The 8,772-nt window shown below is 41.0% G+C and overlaps 1 long non-coding RNA gene across 1 annotated transcript; it reads right to left on the bottom strand.

The window, feature by feature from the left end:
• Positions 1-310: 310 nt before the first annotated feature.
• On the bottom strand, positions 311-8,503 carry LOC117526066. Its single transcript, XR_004565208.1, has 3 exons — positions 8,389-8,503; positions 2,829-3,023; positions 311-519 (listed from the first exon to the last, which is right to left on the bottom strand). It is a non-coding gene; the product is annotated as an uncharacterized LOC117526066 (long non-coding RNA).
• Between the last annotated feature and the right edge of the window lie 269 nt (positions 8,504-8,772).

Here is an 8,772-nt window from a genome sequence, read left to right as displayed (position 1 = left end):
TGTGCGTGCGCATGTGAAACTCTTTGCAGTAATGCAAGAAGTGCTACTGCAGATGTCCTCTCACTGTCAACTTGACTGAATTTGTGACATTTAAACATTAAAATTCTATCACAACAGGAAGTAACTCCTTCCATTAACTTGCAGGATTCAGCGTCGTTGCTGTTCTCACATTTCTATTATCGAGACTCAAGAGCACAGAGACTGTTAGATGTTTATTCCATAGACAGAAATTTTACAAATAAAAGACAGTCTTTGGGGCCGGTCCCACTCCTGGCACCGTCTGGGCATGTTGAACTCGAATCCTGCTGTTGGAAGAAGGCAGGTGGTGAACCTACACTCTGGTGCCAGACGGGGAAAGAGTGGTGGCAGTGGGGCACATCAGCAACCAGGGCAGCAAACAGGATCCGAGCAGAGGGGTTGAGGGAAGGAGGCAGAGGCAATCCAGGAAGTGCAACGCAGGCCATCAATGGGGACCAACCAGAACCAAAGGGATGGAGGAGGCAAAGTTCAGGACAGCAGCTGCAAGCAGCAGAGAGTTGAGTCATGATTGACATCTTTAAATGGTTTTGTTTCCTATTGGTTGTGGTTGATGACTCAATTCTACACCAGCTGCTTCTGATTAGAGAGTTGACTGTTACTAACCTAAGTCTTCTTGGTGGAACTTGCACCATGCTACATTTCTCTAATTTTGTCAAACATTCAGTACGTCATAGTAAGTAGTGTAAGACCTTGCTACCCCCCCCCCCCCCCCCCCCACTCACACACATCAAATTTTCCTCCAAATTCTCTTTGACACATCAAAGTAGATCTTACATCTTGTCAAGTTTGCCACTGTTTTTTTTTTGTTTTTTCTCCTCCAAGGGGAGGTCGACATTCCGCTTTGCCCTAATCAACTTGGGAAATCTCGCTTAAACGTATGCCAGTTTTGAACATGCCCAAAATATCCCAGAGCTCTGTCAGTCCCTCCACTACCACGGTCCCTTTCCACTGAGCTTGGTGAAGGAGTTTCTTAAACAGATGTGAACTCTCAACAACAGTATGGAAGAAAGCACGAGGGAAATCTGAGCCTAGGTCTGATGTTTTCTTGTGCTAATGTCCATCTCTGTTCTCTACCATGAAGGTATGATCAAGCAACCACTAGTTATGCTATGCACAGTTTCTCCAAACACAGCCCCAGGAGCCTGGAATGCCTTCAGGGTTGACAAGGATGTCTTGATGGTTTCCCACGCGTCTTCTTTTTGCACAGTAACTCAGTTTTTGAGAACGGCCTCCTCCAGACTGATTTACCACATTGTGCTGTAGTATTTGGATTTCTCAATCATTGACAATTTCATTGATTTGGAAATGCTCACAAACTCAACCCCTGACTTGCCTCAATAAAATTGACTGTAAAATTGATGATTTGTATTCAAAATGATCTTTATACCAAGTTTGTCAAATTGCTTATGGTACTTTAAAACTGGGGGAATTTGTGTAAAAATAGCAGTAATGTTGAGAAATGTTTAACGCAACATTTTTGCTAGCGGTGGCAGTAGGCCAAGCAGCACATCCTACACTTCCGTAAGTTGAGCCAAGTCTTCTCATTTTTACTGTTTTTCTGGTGGATCCTGAGGAATTCCCAAGCCATCTGGGAAATATAATCCCGCCAGCATGTATTGGGATCTTCCCCATGGCCTATTCCCAGTTGGACATCCATGGAATGCGTCCTGAGGTAGACAACCAAGGTGCTCCTTACCAGAAGCTTGAAGCATCAGCTGGCAGTGGCTCTACTCAGAATCCCTCCTGGATATTCTTGCTTCTCATAGTGTCCCTGAGTGTAAGTCCAGATACCTGACACAGGAACCTCATTTCCACTGCTGACCATAGTTGAGGATAGGAGTGTAAACTGACTTCACCTTCTGGCTCAGCTCTTTCTTCATCACAGTGGTCTGCTACAGTGTCTGCAGGACTTCAGATCAGTCTGTCAAGCTTACATGCAAACGTACCCCCACTCACAAACAAGACTGAGACACTTGAGGTAGTTACTTTCCCCTGACCCAGAGGGTATAGTCCACTCTTTTCCAATAGAGCAAGATGGGCTCAGATTTGGAGATACTGATCCTCATCCTAGACTTGGCTTCACAACTGACCTCTAACATGCACATTGGAGATCACAGTCTGAAACCAACAGAACTACATCATCTGCAAAAAAGTAGACATGTAATTCCGAGGTCACCAAACTAAACACCCTCCTTTTCCTGATTGCATTTTGAAATCCTGTCCATGTAAATCGGGAACAGGATTGGTGACTAGCGGCAGCTCTGGCGGAGTCCAACAGCAACCGGGAACACGTCTGATGTGATGCCAAGAACGCGGACACAACTCCTACTTAGGTCACACAGAGAACATGTTATTCCCCTTGAATTAAAGCTAAAAGTCTTTGAGAACATCTTGAGAACAAGATTGCTACATTTAAACTCCATGTGGAGGGACGCAGAGGCAGAATTCCAAAAACGGGTTTGTTATCCAAATAGTTATGGACCAGAATATTTGGAGACGCTGTTTTGCACATGAACAATTATGAAGGAATGTCAGGTTTTACAGTGAAACTCATATTTTTCACTTCCTGCATCACAGTGCTCACATCTTTGAGAAATCGAGTTAATAAAAACTGTGCCGCTTGTGCTTCTTTCACAGTAACACTGCTTCTTTCAACATGTGGAGAACATGCACATAGATCACTTCACGCACACGTGCGCCCATGTCTGAAGTTCTACTTGTGAGGCTGAAATGTCAACATCATGTCAGCGCTGCAGAAATGGGTCAACGTGCACGTGCAGCCGACTTACTTATTCCCTTTCATGGTGTCTGTAAGAGCAAGACGTGGATGCACGGTGATGAAAGTGACAGGTTGTGGGTGGAAGAGTCGCTCCACAGGTCTGGGTCCTCAGCCGCTGCGTCCTCACATTGTGGGGGGGAAAAAAACAAAATCTATGATCCCTGCATCAGTCGTCTGAAGGTGTCTGCTTTAGCTTTTCCTGCGTCTGTGAGAAGCACGGAGAAAAATCGATGTAACCTCAAGCAATAAAAAACGTCAATAGTTTTCATAGCTTTATATTTAGTGCAGAGTGATGCTTCGTAGTTTCACGCTGCTGCCATTTAACACACACTTATTCATTTAGGTACCATTCATTATTTTGTGCACCGCTGAAAAATGAATCAAACATGTGAATGCCTGTAAATTTTCCTTTTTATGCACTAGCAATTCAATTTCAGTTTATTTCATTTGTATAGTGGCAAATCACAACAAAGTTGCCTCAAGGTGCTTCACACAGGTAAGGTCTAACCTTACTTGTGTAACCCCCATTGAGTCTGGTCTGCTTGAGGTTTCTTCCTCAATGTCATCAGAGGGAGTTTTTCCTTACCACTGCCGCCTGTGTGCTTGCTCTAGGGGTTGGTAAGTTTAGACCTCACTTGTGTGAAGCTCCTTGGGGCAGCCTTATTGTGTTTTGCCACTACTGTTCTACTGAATGTAGAACAGGTGTCACCACCCAGACTCCTGGAGCAGATCCCCCTGGAAAACACGTAGGGCTGGTGTTCTCTAGGAGCAGCAAACCTTGTATAGACAACAAATCAACACCCAACCCCCAGTCCATGCAGGCATTGAACAGTGTCGGACTGGTCGAGCAGTTCTTCAGAAACTGAGTGACTGCACGTAGACTGGAGAGAGGGAAGCCAACAGGGCACCCTATTGGAGAGGCTGTTTGACCAGCAACCTGGGCCTGTCACCGGTTACAACCTCACCGTTGGGGCATCATTTCCTACACGGCACACTTCCACCTCCAATTATTCATAAAGGCAAGAACTGACTCATTTTAGTTGGACTCAGCGACTGGATTGATTAGCTGACATCAGCCTACACGACACATTAAAGCTTGACTTCTTGGCTCCCTGGCTGTGATTACATTTACTTCCATTTTCACTTTTTTTTTTCTTGTTCTTTAAATGAGATTTTCTCCTTTTGAAAAAGCAGTTTCACAATTCCACACATGCTTTCAGACGGTGTTGTGTGTTTAGAAGTGGAAGCACTGGTTGCTTGGAGAGGCCACATGACACTGACACCACGGCTGAACTGGTCGATTACAGTTGAGCGGCTCAAGTTTTCCAGAATATGTCTTTGATTTAACTGCTTTCTCTGTTCCACTCTTCCATAAGGCTGTGACTGATGAGCCATTGTACTCTGAACAGACTGTCTAATCACTGCCAGTAAAGCTTCCAACTATTTCAGACTTATCATGGGTGTCTTGATGGCTTCCCTCATTTGATCTAGTTTTAGCAGTTTTACTCTTTCTCCTTTTTTAAAAAGCTGGTTTAACGGAACACTTCGATTCAGCTCTAGTTTTTACTCAGCTGATTTGTCTGTGAGGGGATTAACACACACCTGGTTACTAAACCAGGTCAGCAGCCAATTGTCCATAAGTCCCTTCGGCTGCTCCCTTGTTTTCACTCGGGTTCCCCAAAGCAGATCCAAGGTGGATCTGCATGTTGATTTGGCACAAGTTTTATGCCGGATGCCCTTCCTGACCCAACTCCACATTACATGGAGAAAGGTGAACCAGGGACCTTCTGCACTGAAACCAAACGCACCGACCACTTGGTCACCATCCCTGCCCTATTGTCCAATTACAACTAGTCCTTTAAAAATACTTTGCTGTGAAGGAAAACTGCTGTAATTCCGGCACCACTCGCCCGACTTGTAATTACCCTCAAATTAAAGCAGTCAGTTCATTTTATGAGCTCATATGCACCGTTTGCTTTCAATTTTTAAAGTGTAGCACTGATTTTAACAACTGAAATCATAAAAAAAACCAAAGATTTTCTTCAACACCTCTATAATTTCGTTCTTTAGTATTGACATAAGTGATTAACAATTACACATCACATCACAAATGCAACATGACACCTTAACATACACCTCATAGGTGATTCGGAGGCTTTTGCCAACCAACTAGGTCTGCCAAAGGAATGTTGTAGACCTTCAACTGGGACAAAGTGGCAAAAAGAAAAATCAGAAAACTAAAATCAAAACAAAGTGGTGGTTACAGTTAGGAAACACTGGTGACCAGAAAACCTGCTGGAAAGAACTCATAATCACATCTGCATGGATTTGATTGGAAAGTTTTGCTGGATAATTGCTGGACCGGTAAGACAACTGGAACACAGGTCTACTGTGTCAGATGAAGTTAGTTACAGTTTTTTTTACGAGGTTTGCCAAAATGAGTCAACGGAAAGGGGAACATTTTATGCATAGTCACATGGTCTCGGGGTAAACTTCAAACCCTGGTGTTCAAACACATGCTTTTGTCTTTTCTGCTGTCTGTAAGATCTCATGGTACAAACTCGTATTTACCATGAAATCCCCCCAAAAGAATTACCCAGCTATAAAAAGTTGCCATAATTTTGCAACATACCACAGAAATGTAAATACTTTATTATAACTGTATTTCAATTTAGTGGAAAATGGAAGAGAGCCACACCTTTAATAAACTATGATAAGCAGCAAAAAGACATCACAAAGTTTGTCATGTGCAAATATACATATATGGACCGAGCTATAGTGATGTGGTGATACTATAAATCTGCTTTTGCCAATGATCATCTTGTGACTTTGCCTCCATTTATTCCCATTTTCATTCTAGGTGTTAAATTACATCCTGGACTAATCTGATATTACTATCACTTAATCTTGATTAATAATCTCACCTCATGTCTACCTGTGATTGAAATCTGACATGACATTGGTTGTGAATACATACAAATGTCCTTTTTCTTGTTCTTTTTTAATATTATTATTATATTAGTGATAAAAATGGAGGAGTGGGGTACAATTAGTTAAACCTAACAGCTAACGTTATCTTATCGAGCTAGCTGCAGCACCATTTATCATAGCTAACAATAGGGTTGCCAACTCTCTGAAAAATAAATAAGGGACACCTCACCGCCAGGGCTGACCGACCATTGCCTTCACCCTTCCCAGCGTCTGTGTGAAGCAATTTTTAACCATTTGACTGTTGACTTGACCCTGAATTTAAGTAGATGCATACATGCATTTGTTCTGATATGAACACGTGGAAAACAAATTATTTAGCAATTTATTTTTATTTTTATTTTTAGTGCAAAATAAATTTTCACTCAATTTCAATATGAGCATTCTGTCCTGCTTCAAAGCATAAAATAAAAAAAAATTGTTTAAAAATAAATCTTTCTCTGTAGTGCTTAACTTAAAATTGTATAAATTAACAAAAAAAAAAACAATTGAAAATTTGCATCATCCAAAACAATGTAACAGTGCAAACAATGTAACAGTGCACATTTACACATTTAGTGTGATAAAAAGTGCAAAAAATAAAGTCTGAAAAGTAAACAATACTTATAGCTGTTGTCGCGCACCTTTTCCACCCAGCCGTTTTCCTTTTCTCATTCGCCCCTGTATTTTTGCATTCTTTTTTGTTTTTTTTAGGAGGAGTAGTAACGACGTTACAGACATTGCTGTCCGTAGGCATATCTGCAGTGCCAGTGTCGGTGTCTGCATCGATATCAGCCATGCCGCTTTGTTATTGTCGTCCAGCGACCGTCGTCGGCTCATGACGTCGGTATCTTCTTGCGAGCAGATGTCCCTCGACCAATGAGATAAGAGTGATTCTGTATTGTCAACTCGTGTCTGTCAGCTCATTGGTGAAAAGCAGGAGAGAGGCTGGGATCAAATTTACCGTAAGTTTCCATATAAAGCGCCAGTCAAGTCCATTGACATTTTACAGACTTTTTGATTCTCACAGAAATACGGGACAAACTGCGTCCCGTTTCAGGTCAATACGGAACGCACACTTTTATTTCCAAATAAGGAACGATTCCATTTTTCAAGGGACGGTTGGCAACCCTAGCTAACAATATAGTCGCTTCTGTTCTGTTTGGGAAGCTAACGTTAATACACACTTCTGTTTACATTTGTTGTTATATGTATTTGTTAATACTGTTATTGTAGGGTAAACTACGCTATTGTACTTTATACACTAGTTACTGGCTTTGTTTAACCTTGTTGGCTAGCAAGGTATGGTTGGCTAATTAATGGCTAAATTAATGGTAGATCATCTAGCCATAGTTAGCTTACTTTTGTCATTTACACTTTTATTTTACATGATGTAGATTTTTAATGGTTCTTCACTTTATGGGTTTTTTAAATAGATATCAGTAGATAATATCTAAGTTTGGGGTTTCCATTAGAAAGCATGTAGAGTATGGATTTTGCCTTCCTATAGTAAGCTAGCAGGGTGAACTTTAGATAGCTACCTAAAACATATGCCATCTTAGCTTCTGTTTCTATAATAACATAACCATATTTATAGCTTAGCCTACTAGCTATATTTTAATTTTACAAGTCTACAGACTAGGTAAATGTATACTACAGTCTTGTCCTGTATGAATATTTAGGTTTTATAAGGTAACTCCAATAATATTATGATGTAACTATATTTCTTGTATATATTGTTTATTACCCTGATTGTGTAAATATCACTTATATACATGCTGTCCATATTCTTGAGCCGCTTAGGTGGGTAGGGAGTAGAGGTGGGCGATACCGGGAATTTTGATATTGATCCGATATCAAGTAAATACAGGCCCAGTATCGCCGATATCGATACTGATACCGATTGTTTTTCATATATAATCTTCATAGATCTAAAGGATCCAAAAGACCTAGGATAGAATTTCGCCAAACATTGTACGTGACAACAAAATACTTTATCACAATCAACATTTTTGTTTAAAAAAATATCACTCAACACAACTTAAAACAAAATCTCCTGAGGTAGAGGGCTGACAAACCACAATACAAGGGTGCGCTGCTCTTACAGACAGAGAGTAGACTTTGATGAATCTGCGTGCGCAGCAGTCAGTGCGTGTGAGAGAGAAAAAAGCTTGAGTATCAATCTTTTTACATGAGGATCGTTCAATATCGATACCAATGCTGGTATCGATATTGTCAATATTAGGATCGATCCGCCCACCTCTAGTAGGGAGAGTTCCCAAGGGATAAAAAAACTTTTCAACCTACCATCCCTGGTTCTCAAGACCAGGCACCTAAATGGCTCTGCTCTAATCTTCTTTTGTTAGATATTTAGATATACTTTAGTATACACTAGTAGAGTTCTACCTTAGAATTGGAATGTATTATAGAAGACATACAGAATTTTCATGCAGATTCCCATGCAATAAATCCAGAAAGTAAATCTGTTTGGAGGTAAATTGTATCTTTTGACGGAAGGTTTTCTTATTAAAATCCAATCGGAAGCATCATCTCCCGGACAAATTAAATCAGCACAGAGCGTGTCCTCAGCAACAGCTTAGTACCTGTTCGTATCCAGGCTGCACCCCAAACAGTTAAATCCATCACACAGAATATCATGAATCCTACTGCAGCAGCACAGATGTCTAGAAATAGAAGTGGAATCACTGAGAAACTCTTCGTAAATGAGGAAGTCTCTTTGATGGGAAAGAGTCCAGGAAGAGAGAACGGATGATAAATTACATCAGATCTGGAGCCAGCTTGTGATGTCATAGAAATAAATATGTCAGTCTTAAAGAAATATGGGCATCAAATCTGATGGAATTTCAGTCGAGTAAGATTCAGGGTCACTTTGGTGAAGATTTCTTTTTGTTGTGTTTAAATGGGAGCCAAGCAGTTAATGCGCTTATTTCCAAAACAAAAAGGTTCCTGGTTGAAAAGCACCCGTG

This window comes from Thalassophryne amazonica, chromosome 15, assembly GCF_902500255.1.
Source record: "Thalassophryne amazonica chromosome 15, fThaAma1.1, whole genome shotgun sequence".
In the NCBI taxonomy this organism is placed as follows: domain Eukaryota; kingdom Metazoa; phylum Chordata; class Actinopteri; order Batrachoidiformes; family Batrachoididae; genus Thalassophryne; species Thalassophryne amazonica.
Note: the sequence above shows the minus strand (reverse complement) of the source record. Positions and strands in the feature narration are given on the sequence as shown.